At 52.7% G+C, this 20,008-nt stretch overlaps 8 non-coding genes across 8 annotated transcripts; 4 read left to right on the forward strand and 4 right to left on the reverse strand.

The window, feature by feature from the left end:
* Nucleotides 1-787: 787 nt before the first annotated feature.
* TRNAK-CUU lies at nt 788-860 on the reverse strand. Its single transcript has one exon. It is a non-coding gene; the product is annotated as a tRNA-Lys (tRNA).
* A 7,518-nt stretch (nt 861-8,378) lies between these two features.
* On the forward strand, nt 8,379-8,450 carry TRNAM-CAU. The gene has a single exon. It is a non-coding gene; the product is annotated as a tRNA-Met (tRNA).
* A 759-nt stretch (nt 8,451-9,209) lies between these two features.
* Nucleotides 9,210-9,285, reverse strand: TRNAN-GUU. The gene has a single exon. It is a non-coding gene; the product is annotated as a tRNA-Asn (tRNA).
* Nucleotides 9,286-10,818: 1,533 nt separating this feature from the next.
* On the forward strand, nt 10,819-10,890 carry TRNAM-CAU. Its single transcript has one exon. It is a non-coding gene; the product is annotated as a tRNA-Met (tRNA).
* A 759-nt stretch (nt 10,891-11,649) lies between these two features.
* TRNAN-GUU lies at nt 11,650-11,725 on the reverse strand. Its single transcript has one exon. It is a non-coding gene; the product is annotated as a tRNA-Asn (tRNA).
* A 2,695-nt stretch (nt 11,726-14,420) lies between these two features.
* On the forward strand, nt 14,421-14,536 carry LOC123360616. Its single transcript, XR_006576044.1, has one exon. It is a non-coding gene; the product is annotated as a U5 spliceosomal RNA (small nuclear RNA).
* A 1,942-nt stretch (nt 14,537-16,478) lies between these two features.
* LOC123360617 lies at nt 16,479-16,643 on the reverse strand. The gene has a single exon (XR_006576045.1). It is a non-coding gene; the product is annotated as a U1 spliceosomal RNA (small nuclear RNA).
* Nucleotides 16,644-19,167: 2,524 nt separating this feature from the next.
* Nucleotides 19,168-19,249, forward strand: TRNAS-GCU. The gene has a single exon. It is a non-coding gene; the product is annotated as a tRNA-Ser (tRNA).
* The last annotated feature ends 759 nt before the right edge of the window (nt 19,250-20,008 follow it).

Raw genomic sequence — 20,008 nt, forward strand, 5'->3', positions numbered from 1 at the left:
CACTGCCAGAGCACGTGTCCAGCCCGTGGTGTCCCTGCAGCACAGCCAGGGCCTGGGGAGGAGGCCTGGGACATGTGAGGGAGAGACTGTGACCTGCCCTGACCCTCCAGAGACGCTGGTTGTGATCTCCCTGCGCCACAGAACAGGGTGACGTGTTTTCCTTTCCCATCTTTCCTTGTGTTTTACATTGATTGCTGGGTAATAAATGGTGTTTGCTTGAAGCACATGCAATGAGGAGTGGGTCAGGGAAGTGCCCAGAGTGGGGACACTGTAGCCCCTGTTCAAGTGATCATGACAAGATTGGGGGTCATCAAACCCCTCAGGATTCCTGGGCCCAGCCTTGTCAGGGTTACGAGGTCTCTGCCACACACGAGAGTAGAAAGAGCCTCCTTGGGGTCAGGCAGCCTCTGGGTAAGGGGGTGGGGACTCAGATCCTTTCTCCTGCCAATTGCACCAGGGTCATGTATAAACCAGGGAAGTTCCCCACAATAGCCTGACCCAAACCCCCTGTACACTTGTGCTCTGTCCTCATTGCTTCTCTGTCTCTCTTCCCCTCATCTCTGCTGCTCCCCCTCTGGGCTTTCTCAGCACCTGGCCCCACAGCCCTTCCTGCCAGCCAGAGACTGCGTGTCCTAGGCCTGCTCCTGCGGATGTGGCCTCTCTCCTGATTCCTGAGGAAAGGAACCTTTCCAGGAAATGGCCACAGCTTCTGGGAATCCGCATGTGGTAGGTGGACAGCACCAGGAATCCTTTGACTCTTGGCACACAGGGTAACTTAAAAGCTGAGCACCCAGACAGGGGCTTGAACCCTGGACCTGCAAATTAAGAGCCTGCTGCTCTACCAACTGAGCTACCTGGGCTTGTTGAGACTGTCTTCACCGTTCACCACAAAAGCGAGCAGGCCGGCAAAAGAGAGGCAAAAAAAGTCCCCAGAACCCCTCCTCTTTTTCTGCACAGCCACTGCCTGTCAGCAGGATTCCTCCTCCTCCTCCCTCCTGTGCCTCAGTGCGACTAAATCTCCGCACCTAGACAGCCAGTCCGTCCGCTGCACCCCAATCCCCCAGGCCTGAGCCTCCCTGCCAAAGCCCTGCACCTGGCTCCATAGAATTAAGTCTCACATGTCACTGGGAACTCAACTTCTTGTGCCCAGAGAGTCTCAGTCCCCCTAAGCAGATGACCTGAGAAACACAATGTCGCCTTTTCCACAGAAGTGCTTGGAGTGGTTTTTCTCATGTTACCATGTGGCCTAATGGATAAGGCATCCGAGTGTGAATCAGAAAACTGAGGTGGTTGCGTTTCTGCAGTTTTACTGTTGTGCTGAACGTCCTGCTCCTTTCAAGGCTGGAAACTCTTCTTGGCCGCTCAGGCCAATGCTCTGGCTTCAGCTAGAGCCCCGGGAAGGAGTTGGGGGGTGGGTGTCACAAAGGCTGGGGCATGAGCCCCAGGTGCTTCCAGTCTCACCTTTGCCCTTCCTGACTTGCCAAAGAAAGTGTGTGGCTGCCCGGGCTAGAGTGTGCGCCTGTCCCTGTGCTGTAGGATATTTGCTACATAGCATCTTCGGAGCCTGGGTGTTTCTCTGCTTCTCGCCAGCTCAGGAAAAGCCTCTTGGGGTAAAATCTCCGGCACCACTGCAAAAGTCAGCACCTTGAGTGGGACCAGTCAGAGGCCCCACCATGGGGGCTGGCCCTGCTTTCTTACCATCTTGTGATGTTCACCACAGAGCATCAGCAGCCGCCCCACATGCTGGTGACCTTCAGTGGGTGTTTGGCATGGCAGGGAGCAGCCTGGCTGGCTGTTTTTGTGCCTGTCTGAAGGCCACACACAGGCATGGTCCTGCCCTCCTCTAGCCCTGACCTCAGTTGCTCTGTGGCTTTTAAGCCTTCCCTTGGAGCTGTCAGCACCAGCCCCCTCTGCTCTAGGTGCCCAGAGGAGGAAAGGTGTTGCTGGGTCACTTTTACAGACGCCCCTTCCCTGCTACTGCCCTTGCTCAGCTGCACAGAGGAGCTTCCATACCCAATCCCTGCCTGTCACTGCCCAGCAGCCCTCTGGCACCATTCCTGAGGGTCACCCTGCCTTGCTCTCTCCCTGCCATGTTGGGAAAGACAGCTCCCATCTCTCCTTGTTAAAGGTCAGGTGGGCCAACTAAGGGCAGAAGCCCATTCTATGTTTTCCTACTGCAGAGCCCAAGCTCAGAGACTCACCTTGGGTGCAGGCACTGCTGTGCTCCCAGAAAACAAGCCACTGCTGCACAACAAGGGACGATAGGGCCTGCCGAAGCTTGGAATTGAACCAGGGACCTTTAAATTTTCAGTCTAACGCTCGCCCAACTGAGCTACTTTGGCAGCTGCATGGAAGTATTTTGGCCTGTTGCTTCTCTGTCTGGGATGTTTTTGTCAGCAGTTGCACAGAAAAAGGACAGGTAAATGAACGGCTGCTCCACACCCCCACCGGAGGAACCCGACGCCCTTAGCTGTGGTGAGTAAGAAGTGGCTGTTGGCTGACAGGGCCTGTCCCCGAGCAGCTGGAACAGCAGCTGCCGCCTCCCCCTCGGCTCCAGGCTGTGGGAAATGCTCATTGCCTGGCTGCATGGGCGGATGCTGCTCCATGCTCTGGAGAGCGTCTGTATTGCTCTGTCAACCCCTTCGTCTTCACTGAGTCAGTCTGGTAAGGTCCCAAGTGCCCCCTCCGGTCTGGCAGCTGAGAGTCTGTGCAGACATCAGCCCCAGGGACGTCCTTAGGATTTCTGGTGCCCTAGGCGAGATTATTAAATTGGTGCCCCTGTGCCTGATCTAATCTTAGCAACACAAATATAAGCATACAGTATTGGAAAACTTGCCACATTCACGTTATTAAAACCAGTTTAACTTAATTAAGCACGCTGTAATGCTGATGCACTAGCACTAAAGAAGTAGCATTATAGAAAAAATTCTGATTTGACAGAATGATGCAAATAATATAATTTTTTTAATTTGTCAAAATTTTATTGGAAATTTATATGAAGAGGTATTGAAACAAAGATTTGTTTTTAACTAAAAGCAATCTTTCTGGCTTTTTTGGCTGCAAAATCAGTTTAATAAGCTGGGTTTCCAAACAGTGGAAAAATATAACCCTAGTTTTACTGCTAGGTAAAGCACAAAGTGACCAAAATGAAGTCAGTACAGAATCATCTCATCTAGATTAAGGTAGCACAGAAATGTTACAGAAGTCCTATTGTGCCTTATTTTTGTTTGGAAAGACATTAGCAATAGCAGCACATTCACATGATAAATCACTGCCTCTAAAGTTCCATCAAAAAGTGACATTTTCACAGCTCTAGCATGATCTGCTGTACAGATTCTTCACAAGGAAGTGTCCCTGGCCTTTTTAACTCATAGTAACTATGTATTTACTTTATGAAAGGTGGAGAAAACATTGTGAAAACGTAAAACATTGGCTGCCCAACTTCTGGGCTGGCAAAAGCTATACTGACTCACAGGAAAAAAAAAAAAGCAGGAGAATCTTAGTACAACATATGGTCATTCTATACCAGGGGTCGGCAACCTTTCAGAAGTGGTGTGACAAGTTCACTGTAATTTAAGGTTTCTCGTGCCATAATACATTTTAATGTTTGTCTATATGTCTATATTATATAAATAAACTATTGATATTATCTGAGGTCCTGGCCACCAGTCCTGCTCAGGCCACTGCCAGCTGAGTAAATGAAACCCCAGACCGGCAGCGGGCTGAGCGGGACTGGTGACTGGAACCCTAGACAAGGATCCCAGGCCCTGCTCAGCCCGCTGCTGGTCTGGGGTTCTGACCACCAACTCCTGCCACCCAGGATCCCGGCTGCCAACCCCCCTCAACCTGCTACCAGCCTGGGATTCTGCTCACCCAGGCTGGCAGCAGGCAGAGTGGGGCCGGCGGCTGGGCTCCTGACTGGCAAGGGGCCGGCAGCCAGAATCCCGGAGTAGCAGTTGGCTGAGTGCAGCCGGCACCCCAGACTGGCAGCAGACTGAGCCACTCAACCCCCCACCGGCCCTGCTCAGCCCGCCACCAGCCCACTCAGCCCGCTGCCGGCTGAGTGAATGGAACCCCAGGCTGACAGCAGGTTGAGTGGTTCAGCGGCCTGCTCAGCCCGCTGCCAGTCTGGGGTTCCTTGGGGGTCCCCAGGCCAGCAGCAGGTGCTGAGTGGGGCCGGCGGCCAGTATCCCAGCTGGCAATAGGGCAGCAGCCGGAACCCCAGAGCAGTGATGGGCTGAGCCGCTCAGCCTGTCGCTGCGTGCCATCAAAAATCAGCTCACCTGCCACCTTTGGCACGTGTGCCGTAGGTTGCCGACCCCTGCTTTATACACTAGTAAGGAGATGAGCATATTACAGTTGTTGGAGGGCTCTTATCAGGAGTAACAGGCTGTAGGAAAGTCAGTCAACATTTTTTGTTTCTCTGATGAAAACTGGCCCACTCCCTGCCTCAAACCAAACCTGTCACTAATAATTGTCAACAACTTAATTTTTGGTTTTTGGCTAAGATATTGATTTTAAAAAAAATATATTGAAATTGGATTCAGGATTGTTAGCAAGAATTTTTGGCAAATAAAGTTGTTAAATGACAGTCTAAATGGCAACACAGTACTGCTCTCATGCTTGGCTCACCCCCCAGCCTGCTAGTCCAACAGCTGCAGTAGACCCCAAAATCCACCTCTTGGGGTGCAGAGTGGCAACAGCAGCAGCAAACCCTCAGGTCCAATCACACGCCAATGGGCACCACCACCAGCCTTACGGACCATGGTGAAGTTAGCACAGCATCTGATCTCAGGGACAGGTCACCCATGGAGCCACAGCAGCTCATCCTGCCCTGTGCAGCTCCCCCCGGATGAGGTGGATCGCTGGCAGCTGCCAGCCCTGGGGAGAGGCGCTCCCCAGCTAGGGTGACCAGATCCAGATGTCCTGATTTTATAGGGCCAGTCCCGATATTTGGGGCTTTGTCTTATATAGGCACCAATTACCCCCACCTAGAGTGACCAGACAGCAAGTGTGAAAAATCAGGACAGGGGGTGGGGGGTAAAAGGAGCCTCTATATAAGAAAAAGACCCCACAATTGGGCCTGGCCCAATAAAATAGGGATAGCTGCTCACCCTACCCCAAGCCCCGTCCTGATTTTTCACACATCTGGCTAACCCCAGCCCAGCCCCATGTCACATTCCAATCCTGGCTCACTGCCCAGGAAGTGAGTTACTTTCACTTTCATTCCTCAGCAGCCAGCCAGCCTCCTCCCCCCACCTACCCCCCAGCACCTCACCCAACCCAGCCCTGACGGAGGGGAAGGAGGAGAGAGAGAGGGATGCTCCTGGGGGGGAGGGAGAAAGGAGGGGGTGCTCCATGGGGCAGGGCGGGAGAAGAATGGATGTTATGGGGGACAACAAAGGATACTGGTTCCAGAGCCGCAGAGCCTGCCTCACCTCACCTCAGCCAGGGGGAAAGAGTCACACTCTCAGGTGAGCTCCTTCCCCAACCCCTTCCCAGAGACCCCAGCAGCCAATCCCCTCCCTCAGACTGTGCTGCATTCAGCTCTCTCTAGGACCCAGCAGCCCTGCTCTTACATGCTCCACTGCTTCCCGTCTGTCCCGGCTCCCGGCAGAGCGGTGCCCCCAGAACTAGTGGTGCCCTAGGCGGCTGCCTATAGCTAAGAACGGCCCTGGCGACATGAGAGAGAGATCAGGCTAGAGCAGAAAATGGTTGGGGGGGGGTGAAGAGTTTGAAATGCAAGAAGAAGAAAAATATTTCGCCTGCTCCCTCTCATCAGAGCATCTAAAAACCAGATGAGAGATACCTCTCCCCCACTGTAACATCAACTCTGGTGCGCTTGGGCTGAGGAAGGATCTTCTTTCCCCAACAGCTCCAGCACGCCTGGGCTGGATCATGGACATCTCCCCCCACAGATCTGGTGTGCCTGGCCTGGGACAGGGGAGGGGCTCCTCTCCTCTCCATTGGGGACATGGCGGGATGAGAGATGTGACAGGGCTTTACGGGAAATCATTATTTGCCTGATTCATGTGCCAGTCCTAATCCTTGCTGACCCAAACGAACAGTTTATCCTGCATGCTGATGCCAGTTTGGAGGGTCTGGGAGCACTCTCCTACCAGGAAGTGGAAGGTAAATGTAAATCTGTGGCCTTTGCCAGCTGAGGACTGTCTGATAGCGAAACTCGCTATCCCATCCACCAGCTGCAGTTCTTGGCCTTGAAATGGGCCTTGACTGAGAAATTTCCAGACTACTTGTCCGGTGCTCAGTTTCAGGTATGGACAGAGAACAATCAACTGACATGTGTGTTAACAAGGGCTAAGCTGGATGCTACAGAGCAGAGATGGGTGGCTACTTTTGCTAGCCATAACTTCAGCATTCAATACCAATGAGTTGGTATAACAGGGAGTGTGATTTATCAGGACCACCAATTCTTGGCTGGGGGAGGGTGTAAGCAGGGTCAGAATGAACTCTACCCTGCCATCTGTTGGTGATGTGATGCAAAGGCATTTAGTTGCTGATGTGCATGGTCACACCCACCCCGCATTGCATGATGGGGGTGCTTGTCCAAATGGTGATTTTGGCTGCTGTGGCATCTCCAAACTCTTTCTTATTAGGGCAAAAGTAATTAAGTGTAGTAATCCTGGTGACATGAATCAAGAAAAGTAGAACGGTACTTAGCAGTTCTTGATTTCAGAACTCACCCAAACCGACATAAAAATCTTTAGACAAGGCACATGGGTTCGAAACAATAGCAAGTTAAAAGAGATTGAAAATCAATATTTGTGTTTTGCACCATGGGATTCTTTAGCAATCTCTGAACACACATTTTATTGTTTTCTTCTCCTTATAGTTTAAAAATAGAATGAATTATTATTCCATTTTAAATAATCTATTATAACATACACTGAAAATCTCTGAGGAAGAAGTCAGAATTTTAGTTATACTTAAACAGGTTGTCTTTGATAGTACTTAAAAGCTAAAGTTGGTATAAATATACTGCTGAAAGAGAAGCTGGTAAAAAGATTTGATGGAAGAGTTAGCAGAGCAAGATTGTTAGTGACAGGACAGTGGGTGGATTTATGCAAATTCAGGACTCTGGGACCAGGGGAGGCACATGCACCACCTCTGCAACTGACGTTTGCTACCTCTCAGGACCAAAAATACACACAGTGAAAGAGGCCTAACTGCATAAGCTTAGGGTAAGCAACTGCAGCACTAACAGCAATTTTAAGAGATTCAAAACCGCCTCTGTCTTTCCACACCAGGGACAGCAGAAAGGACATCAGCACCACCTGCAAGATGCGCACAAACATCCCTTTCTACCTCCCACCACGAGCGGCTGTTAGGAACCCATACCCCTTAATGGTGAATACTTTTTAGGAGAGGGTGACGCTCTCAGGCCTCAAATGCCAGGTACAGTTACTCTGTCCTTGATCCAAAATCAACAGGAAAATACACTGGATTACTCCTGCCCCAATAACAAAGAGACTGGGGATATCGCAGCAGCTGAAATGACCGTTTGGACAAGCACTCCCATCATGCAATCCGGGGTGGGTGTAACCATGCAAATGACATCAGCCCCAAAAGGCCTTGACAACACATCACCAACAGATGGCAGGGCAGACTTCATACTGACCCTGCTTCAACTAGATTGTGGCAAAGATTCCAAAACACCGAACGTTAAAACTCACCAAACGCGGGTCAATCCATCCTCATTGTCGTAACCGCTCGTTATACTCCACACCCGAACGTAGCCCTCATATGGACAACATACCCTCCTAACTCAGTATCTGTACGTTAGCCTTTTACCCCCCAGTCAGGGCTATTGCAGATTATGTATTCCTTATGCCACCCCATCTTAAACCGAACTTTGTATCCCTTGGGTAAGCTGTACGTTGTTCCCTGAGCACCAGAAAGTTCTATGATGAAACTCTGTACTGTACACTTTTTTTTTCTTTGAACGTCATCTTAATAAAATGTTGACTTTTGTTCAAGATCCCGGCTCCTGTTCCTTTGCAAGGCATGTGCGTTTGCTCCGGATTTTCATCTGCTAATACAGCGGGGGAGGGGGGGGCGATTGAGCCAGACGCGCTTGCCTGCTGCAGACACGGATCCAAGGCTGAACCTAGTCCCCCACAAGCTTGAAAGCTTAACTGAAAACTGTTTAAGAAGTGCTCCCGTCTCCGGCACTCAGCTACCCAGCTCCCAATGGGGTCCAAACCCCAAATAGATCCCTTTTACCCTGTAGAAGCTGTAAAATCCTGTGACCAGGGCAGCTGCCTAGCAGCCTGCGCATCTGCCTGCCAGCACGAGAGCGCGTAAGGCACTAATCCGGATAGTGGTGGCTAGGTGGCAGGGGAAGGTTGTGAAGAACCAGCAGAGTGGCGCAGCGGGAGCGTGCTGGGCCCATAACCCAGAGGTCGATGGATCGAAACCATCCTCTGCTACGCGTGCGCTTGTTTCTTTTCCCTCTGGGCCTTCAAGCGAGCCAGTGACCAGCAGAGCACCAAGAGCCTAGGCCATGAGGCAAGAGGTGACTGAGGCGAAGCGGCCTGCCAGGGAGCTCCCCGGCACCTCTGGCTGCCTGGGCTGAAGGCAAGAGGCAGGCCTAGGCGTGGTGAGGGCCTCCTGTCCTGGAATGAGGCTGCAGTGCTTCCTGGTCCCCTTTTCCCACCACCCCGGCAGGCGGCTGCTGCGGGAGAACACGAGGGAGGCTCTGGGGGCGCTAGGCAGCGTTGTGTGTGTGTGGCTGTCAGGGGAAAGAGCCGAGGCTCCTGACTCGACCTGCCATTGACTGGCGTGGCTCTGCGCGGCCGTCAGCCGGGGCGGGCCGGGCTGCGGACATGACTCAGGCTTGGGCCGCATGGCCGCGGTTTCCTGACGAGGCATGAGGCAGGCCAAGAGCTTTGCACAGCGTACAGGGAAGTGGGAGGGAGGCGTCTTTGAGCCAGCGTGTCTCCTCCGCTTCTCCCTTGCCGCTTGGGCGGAGGCGGGAAGGGAGCGAAATGTTCCCGGATGAAAGTTTTTGTGCTCGGCCTTGAGGATTAAGCCTGAGCCTCCGGCACGGCTGCTGGCAGATGGGTTTCTGAATGGCATCCAGCCCGCTCTTTGGACCACCAGCTGAAAGCACTGAGGCCAAGAGGTAGCAAAATGGGACCTTTGAGGCTCCCCCACAGGCAAGCAAGGAAGCAGCACAGGCTTAGCGTCGTCCCTGGGTGGGCTCGAACCACCATCTTTTCGGTTAACAGCCGAATGCGCTGACCCATTGCGCCACAGAGAGGCAAGGCTGTATTGAGCACAAAAGCCGGGAATCAGCTCAGGGTACGGTCTAGCACATGCATGCAGTGGTTAGACAAGCAACAGCAAGGAACTGGACTGGTATGGAGCGAAAGTTCTGTGGGAAGGAACCGAAAAGAGCAACGGGGCTGTGGTACAGCGCTGGCATACACTTTCCTTGGCCTGTTTTGCTGGAAAAGTTAGCAGAGCGAGATTGTTAGTCACAGGTCAGTGGGTGGGTTTATGCAAATTCAGGACTCTGGGACCAGGGGAGGCACATGCACCACCTCTGCAACTGACGTTTGCTACCTCTCAAGACCAAAAATATACACGGTGAAAGAGGCCTAACTGAATAAGCTTAGGGTAAGCAACTGCAGCACTAACAGCAATTTTAAGAGATTCAAAACCGCCTCTGTCTTTCCACACCAGGGACAGCAGAAAGGACATCAGCACCACCTGCAAGATGCGCACAAACATCCCTTTCTACCTCCCACCACGAGCGGCTGTTAGGAACCCATACCCCTTAATGGTGAATACTTTTTAGGAGAGGGTGACGCTCTCAGGCCTCAAATGCCAGGTACAGTTACTCTGTCCTTGATCCAAAATCAACAGGAAAATACACTGGATTACTCCTGCCCCAATAACAAAGAGACTGGGGATATCGCAGCAGCTGAAATGACCGTTTGGACAAGCACTCCCATCATGCAATCCGGGGTGGGTGTAACCATGCAAATGACATCAGCCCCAAAAGGCCTTGACAACACATCACCAACAGATGGCAGGGCAGACTTCATACTGACCCTGCTTCAACTAGATTGTGGCAAAGATTCCAAAACACCGAACGTTAAAACTCACCAAACGCGGGTCAATCCATCCTCATTGTCGTAACCGCTCGTTATACTCCACACCCGAACGTAGCCCTCATATGGACAACATACCCTCCTAACTCAGTATCTGTACGTTAGCCTTTTACCCCCCAGTCAGGGCTATTGCAGATTATGTATTCCTTATGCCACCCCATCTTAAACCGAACTTTGTATCCCTTGGGTAAGCTGTACGTTGTTCCCTGAGCACCAGAAAGTTCTATGATGAAACTCTGTACTGTACACTTTTTTTTTCTTTGAACGTCATCTTAATAAAATGTTGACTTTTGTTCAAGATCCCGGCTCCTGTTCCTTTGCAAGGCATGTGCGTTTGCTCCGGGTTTTCATCTGCTAATACAGCGGGGGAGGGGGGGGCGATTGAGCCAGACGCGCTTGCCTGCTGCAGACACGGATCCAAGGCTGAACCTAGTCCCCCACAAGCTTGAAAGCTTAACTGAAAACTGTTTAAGAAGTGCTCCCGTCTCCGGCACTCAGCTACCCAGCTCCCAATGGGGTCCAAACCCCAAATAGATCCCTTTTACCCTGTAGAAGCTGTAAAATCCTGTGACCAGTGCAGCTGCCTAGCAGCCTGCGCATCTGCCTGCCAGCACGAGAGCGCGTAAGGCACTAATCCGGATAGTGGCGGCTAGGTGGCAGGGGAAGGGTGTGAAAAACCAGCAGAGTGGCGCAGCGGGAGCGTGCTGGGCCCATAACCCAGAGGTCGATGGATCGAAACCATCCTCTGCTACGTGTGCGCTTGTTTCTTTTCCCTCTGGGCCTTCAAGCGAGCCAGTGACCAGCAGAGCACCAAGAGCCTAGGCCATGAGGCAAGAGGTGGCTGAGGTGAAGCGGCCTGCCAGGGAGCTCCCCGGCACCTCTGGCTGCCTGGGCTGAAGGCAAGAGGCAGGCCTAGGCGTGGTGAGGGCCTCCTGTTCTGGAATGAGGCTGCAGTGCTTCCTGGTCCCCTTTTCCCACCACCCCGGCAGGCGGCTGCTGCGGGAGAACACGAGGGAGGCTCTGGGGGCGCTAGGCAGCGTTGTGTGTGTGTGGCTGTCAGGGGAAAGAGCCGAGGCTCCTGACTCGACCTGCCATTGACTGGCGTGGCTCTGCGCGGCCGTCAGCCGGGGCGGGCCAGGCTGCGGACGTGACTCAGGCTTGGGCCGCATGGCCGCGCTTTCCTGACGAGGCATGAGGCAGGCCAAGAGCTTTGCACAGCGTACAGGGAAGTGGGAGGGAGGCGTCTTTGAGCCAGCGTGTCTCCTCCGCTTCTCCCTTGCCGCTTGGGCGGAGGCGGGAAGGGAGCGAAATGTTCCCGGATGAAAGTTTTTGTGCTCGGCCTTGAGGATTAAGCCTGAGCCTCCGGCACGGCTGCTGGCAGATGGGTTTCTGAATGGCATCCAGCCCGCTCTTTGGACCACCAGCTGAAAGCACTGAGGCCAAGAGGTAGCAAAATGGGACCTTTGAGGCTCCCCCACAGGCAAGCAAGGAAGCAGCACAGGCTTAGCGTCGTCCCTGGGTGGGCTCGAACCACCATCTTTTCGGTTAACAGCCGAATGCGCTGACCCATTGCGCCACAGAGAGGCAAGGCTGCATTGAGCACAAAAGCCGGGAATCAGCTCAGGGTACGGTCTAGCACATGCATGCAGTGGTTAGACAAGCAACAGCAAGGAACTGGACTGGTATGGAGCGAAAGTTCTGTGGGAAGGAACCGAAAAGAGCAACGGGGCTGTGGTACAGCGCTGGCATACACTTTCCTTGGCCTGTTTTGCTGGAAGAGTTAGCAGAGCGAGATTGTTAGTCACAGGTCAGTGGGTGGGTTTATGCAAATTCAGGACTCTGGGACCAGGGGACGCACATGCACCACCTCTGCAACTAACGTTTGCTACCTCACTCCCTAACAACACACCTTTTACCTCTCAGGACCAAAATACACCGTGAAAGAAGGGTTTCTTCAGGGATGTTAGCAACAAGATGAAAGTCAAGGAAAGTGTGGGCCCCTTACTGAATGAGGGAGGTGACCTAGTGACAGAGGATGTGGAAAAAGCTAATGTACTCAATGCTTCCCCCGCTTCCCGTCTTCACGAACAACTGTGTGGACAGCACAGCATGGAGAGGAGGTGACCAGCCCTCTGTGGAGAAAGAAGTGCTTCGGTACTATTTAGAAAAGCTGGATGAGGTGCATCCGAGGGTGCTAAAGGAGTTGGTGGGTGTGATTGCAGAGCCACTGGCCATTATCTTTGCAAATTCATGGCCATTGGGGGAGGTCCCAAATGACTGGGAAAAGGCTAATGTAGTGCTCATCTTTAAAAGAGGGAAGAAAGAAGGAGGATCCGGGGAGCTACAGGCCAGTCAGCCTCACCTCAGTCCCTGGAAAAATCATGGAGCAGGTCCTCAAGGAATCAATTCTGACGCACTTAGAGGAGAGGCAAGTGATCAGGAGCGGTCAGCATGGATTCAGCAAGGGGAAGTCATGCCTGACTAACTTAATTGCCTTCTGTGAGGAGATAACTGGGTCTGTGGATGAGGGGAAAGCAATGGATGTGTTCTTCCTTGACTTTAGCAAAGCTTTTGATACCGTCTCCCACAGTATTCATGTCGGCAAGTTCAAGAAGTTTGGGCTGGATGAATGGACTATAAGGTGGACTATAAGCTGGCTAGGTCCTCGGGCTCAACGGGTAGTGATCGATGGCTCCACGTCTAATTGGCACCAGGTCTCAAGCGGCGTGCCCCAAGGCTCGGTCCTGGGGCCGATTGTGTTCAATATCTTCGTTAATGATCTGGAGGCTGGCGTGGACTGCACTCTCAGCAAGTTTGCAGATGATGCTAAACCGGGAGGAGCGGTCGATACGCTTGAGGGTCGGGATAGGCTACAGAGGGACCTAGACAAATTGGAGGATTGGGCCGAAAGAAACCTGATGAGGTTCAACAAGGACAAGTGCCCAGTCCTGCACTTAGGACGGAAGAATCCCGTGCACTGCTCCAGACTAGGGACCGAATGGCTAGGCAGCAGTTCTGCAGAAAAGGACCTAGGGGTTACAGTGGACGAGAAGCTGGATATGAGTCGACAGCGTGCCCTTGTTGCCAAGAAGGCTAACGGCATTTTGGACTGTATACGTAGGGGCATTGCCAGCAGATCGAGGGATGTGGTCGTTCCCTTCTCTTCGACGTTGGTGAGGCCTCATCTGGAGTACCGTGTCCGGTTTTGGGCCCCACACTGCAAGAAGGATGTGGAAAAACTGAAAAGAGTCCAGCATAGGGCAACAAAAGTGATTAGGGGGCTGGAAGACATGATTTATGAGGAGAGGCTGAGGGAACTGGGATTGTTTAGTCTGCAGAAGAGAAGAATTAGGGGGGAGTTGATCGCTGCTTTCAACTACCTGAAAGGGGGTTCCAAAGAGGATGGATCTAGACTGTTCTCAGTGGCACCAGATGACAGAACGAGGAGCAATGGTCCAAAGTTGCGGTGGGGAAGCTTTAGGTTGGATCTTAGGAAAACCCTTTTTCACTAGGAGGGTGGTGAAGCACTGGAATGGGTTCCCTAGAGAGGTGGTGGAATCTCCTTCCTGAGAGGTTTTTAAGGTCAGCCTTGACAAAGCCCTGGCTGGGATGATTTAGTTGGGGATTGGGTTGGACTAGATGACCTCCTGAGGTCCCTTCCAACCCTGATATTCCATGATTTGAAGCTGTTCCCGTGTATCAAGGTGAGCTGCAGCTCAGCGAACCCCAAGGATCTGAGCGAGGCGAGCTACTTTGCAGCAGAGGCAGACCAAGCAGCAGGTACAATGCGGGGTCGCACCCCGGCCGGCAGATAGAATCTCATGTGCGAGATCCCGGCTCCCGTTACTTTGCAAAGTGTGAACGTTTGCTCCGGGTTTTAGCTGTGGGCCAAGTGCCCTCTGGCTTCTCGTCCGGGCTCCGTCCCCCATGCGCCTGGACATCAGCGGGACTGTCTCAGGAGAGCAGCTGCCCCATCCCAATCTCCGCCCAGCCGGGGAAGGAGCAGAGGCAGCGGGGAGAAAAGACTCCTTTGAGCACCGAAGACGGCCGGAGCATCTTATTTGCATAGCCACAGTGCATTGCGTGCAGTGAAGCGAGTCCCTGGTCAAGAGGCTGGTTTTGCTCCCTGTGTCCCCAGTTTCGATGATCCAACTGGGGCTGCCAATCTGTTCAATTCCATTTCCTCTGAAAGCTAGCGGTGTAGCGGGCTGGGAGAGTAGTCACCCTGACTTTTGGGAGCGTAGGCGGTTGCCCCGGCAGCGCCTCTGCCGCATGTTCTACATACTCTGCTTTCTCTTCAGTTCGTATAAATCTTTTGCCTTTTACTAAAGATTTCCGTGGAGAGGAATGTTTATGAGTTTGTACCCAATTTTTTAAGGCTTTGCTTTGGCAAGGTTGTTGCCTGCTGTGAGAAAAACAGAAGAGTGCTCCCTGAGCTGGTGTCACTGGCTGAAGCTTTTCTATAGTATGAAAAAAGTATAGGATGGGGTACCTGGCATTGGCCGCTGTCAGCAGACAGGATCCTGGACTAGGTCTTTAACTTGGATGGGTAGCTGGGAAGACGGTAAATCAGACAGAACCCGTTCGACAAACCTCTTCATTTCCTTGTTATTGCCTGACTCCTTTAATTCTTTTCCTTTTCCTTATTTCCCAGCCGACCGACTAGCCACCAGATTTGTGTGCTAGCAGAGGGACCTGACGAGCTCCTTCTTTTCGGCAGCGTTGAACATGCCAGGGCACAGTCAGATTCTGGATGCTCATCTGAATGTAACGCCTAGCACTCACCTTTATTTCTGTTTCTTAGCTCTTTTGGGCCATCGATCTTTGGTCTGACCCGTAGGATCCCTGCATTAGGAGAGATGGCTAATTAATGAGCCCACAAACCTTGGAAATCAAATGAAACCTGAAGTCCATAGAAGACCTCGAAAGGCCCTTGGGGGGTGGAGTGCGAGCTGAGGAAGAGTTCCCTGCACAGCTTACCTCTCCATTCTCGTTTTCCTGTCCTGAGCGCAAAAGCCAGGAAGCAGCTCCGGGTAGGGAGGGGATACCATATGTGTGCAGTGGTTAGACAGGAAACAGCAAGGAACTGGACTCGTATGGAGTGAAACTGTAAGCATCTTCTGTATGCCTGATGACTGCAGGTTTGAGAGAGTTATGTGGGAAGTGGAGGCTTTCGGTGGGCTTTCAGAGGAAATGTAATGGAAAGGCAGCCAAAAGTGGAATCCCAGGTTTTTAAACAATCCTCCACTAACAAACCAAACAGCTCAGGTCTAGTTACTCATTGAAAATTAGAATAAAGTTACAGCAAGTTTTCATCATAAATGAAGTCAAACCCTATAGATTTCAGAACACAACTGCTATAAGGAGCCACGAGGGAAGCAATAAAAAGTCAACCTTGCCTCAGAGAAAGGCAGTTAAACAATTTCTCTTTTTTAAAGCAGCATAATCTCCCCAAACGGAAGGGCACTGTTCCCGGAGAAGGGTCCTGGAGAGGGTTTTCCTCGTTGGTGCCGGCCATCCACCTCCCCGAAAGGTGGGAGCTAGGTCGATGGAAGAATTCTTCCGAACAAGGCGCGGACTGATGTAGCCGCGCCGATTTACATTCCCTGTGCAGCCCTGGTCCGAGGGTCGGTGCGTGCTGTACAGTTAAGTCAAAACAGCTCCGTCCGTCAGAGGTGTGCAAAAGGGAAAACCCGCTCCTGGGCTACACGGCCACGCCGCCCTAACCCGCAGCGTAGCTAAAGGGCATTCGGGGAGGTGGTGGGTGGGCCTCAAGCGACGGAAAGCCCTCCTCCAGCACGGGGTTGTGACAGCCTAGTCTCCGTAGCACAGACAGGGTGGCCATCAAGAGACAGGAACAGACAGCGAAAGCCAAAGCGGTCCCAGGGCAGGGGGCGAGGCTGCCTGTTGGACGAGAAAACCAGGTGGGACAGGCGTTTTGGACAGGCCGTCCTCCCGTCAAAGGAGGAAGAGCCCGAGAAGAAGGGCCAGGCAAGAAGCTACAAGCAGGGAAAGAAGCAGAGCAGGCAGGCAGCTCCCCTTAGATCCAAGGAAGGCACCAGTCCAAGCCCCCCAAAAGCAGACTAGAGAGCAGATCAGCTGCAAAAAAACAGTGAAAGTCAAGAACAGAGAGAGAGCCTTATAAGACCCAAGTAAAGATTCAGAGCTGAGCTTTGCTTACAAGGAGGAACGTGGGACAAAGATACTTAGAAGTACAGGGCCTGTGGAAAAGAGCACTCCCAAAGACCCAGAATAACAACTGCTTTCTTGAGAATCTGCTTTGCAGTGTACTAAGCCTAAACAACCCACTGTTGGTTTTTTGTTGTTTAAACCAATCACCAAGGAAGAGCGCAAACACAGCCCCCCACTATCACAAATTATGCAGTCAAGTTACCCGCATTTAGGAGAAATCGTAGGGATCAGCACACCCACAGTGCAATGAATGAGCCTCACCCTGGGAAAACCACCTTTGTGATCATAGTATCTCCCTTGACAGGTAAGTATGAGTTTCTGCTGCCTGGCCGCCGCCCGCCCTCGCTTGCCCCGCACTTATAACACACGGGGCGGACCGCCGCGCCCCCCCCCCCCCACCGCCGGCCTCGCCCACACCGGCCCCCACTGCCGACAGCTGCCCTGACGCGGCCCATAAGACCGTCCCTTCCCCACGCCGAGCTCCCGGTGCCAAAGTCGGGCCCTGCCTGGCAGCCTGCGTCCGCTCCCACAATGCTCTGCTCGCACACAGATCTGCATACCTGCTCATGCGGCTCCGCCCCTTCGCTCGGGCCCCTGGGAAAGTGGATTAACTTCACCCACAGGAAAACTCTCTCCCCTCAGCACAGAGCAGTGGTTCTCAAACTGTGAGTCAGGACCCTAAAGTGGGTCGTGACCAGTGGTTAGCTGGAGGTGGTTTGCACAAACCAGTTGTTAAATTTAGAAGCGATTTTAGAACTGCTTGCAAACTGGCTTCCCCACGATGGAAGCGTTGATGGGCTCTGGTGGGAAGGGTGTCATCCCTTCTCCCAGTCTGCAGGGGGTGCTGTGCTCTCGGATTCATGTGAGTTGTCTCTTGGCCCTGTTGCTGCTGGTTCTTGGACCTCTGACCCTGGGGCTTCTGCTACTGCCTGGTGGGTCCCCAGCTGCTCCCAGCCTACACCCCCTGCCTGCAGCTAGTCCCTGTCACCCCCCTGTCCTGCTACCCCCCATTGCACCCCCTGTCCCCAGCCCCATCTGTAGCCCCTATCCTGCCACCCCCCCATTGCACCCCCTGCCTGCAGCCAGCCCCTGCCACCCCACAGCCCCTGCCTGCAGCCATTTCCTGCTTCCAGCCACTCTCCCTGTGTGAGTGTCTGCACCTGCCTGCTCTGGCTCCTATCCACAGCTGCCCCCTGCCACCCTCCCCCCGCCCACAGCCTCTGCCCCCCCCTTCCCCCAGCCAACACCTGTCTGCACACCCTGGCCAGAGCCAGCCCCTGCCACCTCTCCTGCCACAGCCCCTGCCCCTTTCCAGCTGTGCCACCCTCCCCCGCCCGCAGCCAGCCCTTGCCACCGCCCCTGCCATCCGTCCTGCCCACAGCCAGCCCCTCCCTGCCCTCCCCCGCCTACAGCCAGCCCCTGCCCACAGCCAACCCCTGCCATCCATCCTGCCACAGCCCCTGCCATCCCTCCTGCCCCCTGCCACAGTCCCTTTCCCCTCCACAGCCTGTCTGCACCCCCTGCCCACAGCCAGCCCCTGTTGCAGCCAGCCCGTGTCACACTCCCTGCCTCCAGCTAGCCCTGCCCCACGCCCCTGTCTGCAGCCAGCCCCATGTCCACTGGTGCCCTGCAGTTCTCAGGGCAGTAACCCTGCACACCTGCTTCAATGAGGGGGGCAGGGAGCAGCTGGGACCCACATATGTGCACACCCTAGGGTGACCAGACAGCAAGTGTGAAAAATTGGGACAGGGTGAGGAGTAATAGGAGACTATATAAGAAAAAGACCCAAAAATTGAGACTGTCCCTATAAAATCGGGACATCTGGTCACCCTAGCGCACCCCCAGGGAGTGGCGGGGACCCACACATGTAAAACGGAGCTCGTTTCTAGTGCAGGCCCATCTTTTTAAAAAAGAACTTTAGGTCGGGTTAACATACATCTGTATTTTCCCAGAGATGTCAGGCTTTTTGGTTCTTAAATCGCTGTCTGGGTGGTAAATTTTAAAAATTCCTCCCGGAAAAATACAGACGTATGGTAAGCCTATTGGTACAAAAATCCATACTGTGGCACATCCCTTAAATCAGAACTTTTTATAGGGAACCGGTTGTTAAGATTTTAGCAGCTCATCACTGGTCGTGACCCTGTTTTAATGGGGTCGCCAGGGCTGGCATTAGACTTGTTGGTGCCTGGGGCTGAGGCCAAATGTCTGAGCCCCACCACCCAGGGCTGAATCCCCCAAGCTCTGGTTTTGCCCTCCCCTAACTGGGGCAGGGCTCAGGCTTTGTCTCCCCTACCTCTGCCCAGGGGCTTGGTCCCTCTTTCCAGGACCATGCAGTAAGGTTTTTTTGGCAGAAGGGGGTTGCAGTGAAAGGAAGTTTGAGAAACCCTGGCATAGAGCCTCTGAATATGTCTAGACTTGGCTCCCTGTGGCAGATCAGACACTGAAAGTGCAGCCATGGAGACACCACACACCAGCCTTGCCTAGCAGGCAAGAATCAAAACTCCACAGAAAGATGCCTGCTGTTTTCTAACCCATCTCCCTAAGACCTCAGCCACCACCACTTAACAAAGGGGCTTTTCTACACTATGGTTCTGGTCTCACTGAAGGGTCATTTCCAATTGTTTGCTCAGACCAGCATTAGGGAAAATGGTGCCCTGGGCAAAGCTTGTACTTTGGCACTTCCCCATTGCCCCTGGACGATCCCCACTCCCCCTTTACTGCTAGCTCCTGCACTCCCAACCATTGCACCTCCTTCACCCCTAACTCCTGCCCCTCCTTAGTGGCCTTAGCTCTGCTGGCCTTAGATTTCTCCTCCTGTCTGTTTCTTGACAGCTTAGATGAGGTGGCCGAGTGGTTAAGGTGATGGACTGCTAATCCATTGTGCTCTACATGCATGGGTTCAAATCCCATCCTCATCAGATGCATTTAGTCATTACTCCTCCTTTGTAGACAACCATGTCCCCCTTTGGTACAATGTTGCTTCTTGCAAACAAAAACCTTCTCAGAAACTCAGAACTCTCTTGCTTTAAATAAAATGTCTAAATCCCAGATTTCTTAAAAAAAGAAAAATTCTCTAGTCCTGTATTTCTTAATTTTTATCTCAAAAGGGAACATCCTCGTCATCTCCTCCAAACACCCTGGGACCTGCTCAAATTATTAAAATACCCTCAACCCGAGCAAGGCCAGAACAGTGAACCAGAGCTAGTGTCTAGGCCAAGCTGTTCTGAAGGAGGCAACTCAAACATTTTCTCCCTGCTTCCCTTGGCAAGGTCTGACTGAGAAAACAAAATTCCCCAAACTGAAAAACCAATACTAATCTGTTTGGGGAGAGTTTGAAAGTATTATTGTTATTATTCTCTTCTGATTTCTGAATCAGTTCAGTTCAGTCTTTGTCCGCCAGGTGTGTTTCCAGCTAAAACCACATTGAGGGGACTGGACCACTGACCTATCAGCTCTTAACACCCAAACTTTCAGTAACTCTATTATCAGTGCCTGCGAGTGTAATTTAAACCATAGGTCCATCTAGCTCTGAATCTTGTCTTCTGACAGTAGCCAATACCAGGTGCCCGAAAAGCCACTCACCAAGGTACCACTGGGAGTTGAATCCAGGATCTCTTGTTTACAAAACAGGTGTTTTAACCACCCAAACCATGGGACCTGCTGTTATTTAAAGCAGT

Source organism: Mauremys mutica, unplaced genomic scaffold, assembly GCF_020497125.1.
Source record: "Mauremys mutica isolate MM-2020 ecotype Southern unplaced genomic scaffold, ASM2049712v1 Super-Scaffold_100290, whole genome shotgun sequence".
NCBI classification, from domain to species: domain Eukaryota; kingdom Metazoa; phylum Chordata; order Testudines; family Geoemydidae; genus Mauremys; species Mauremys mutica.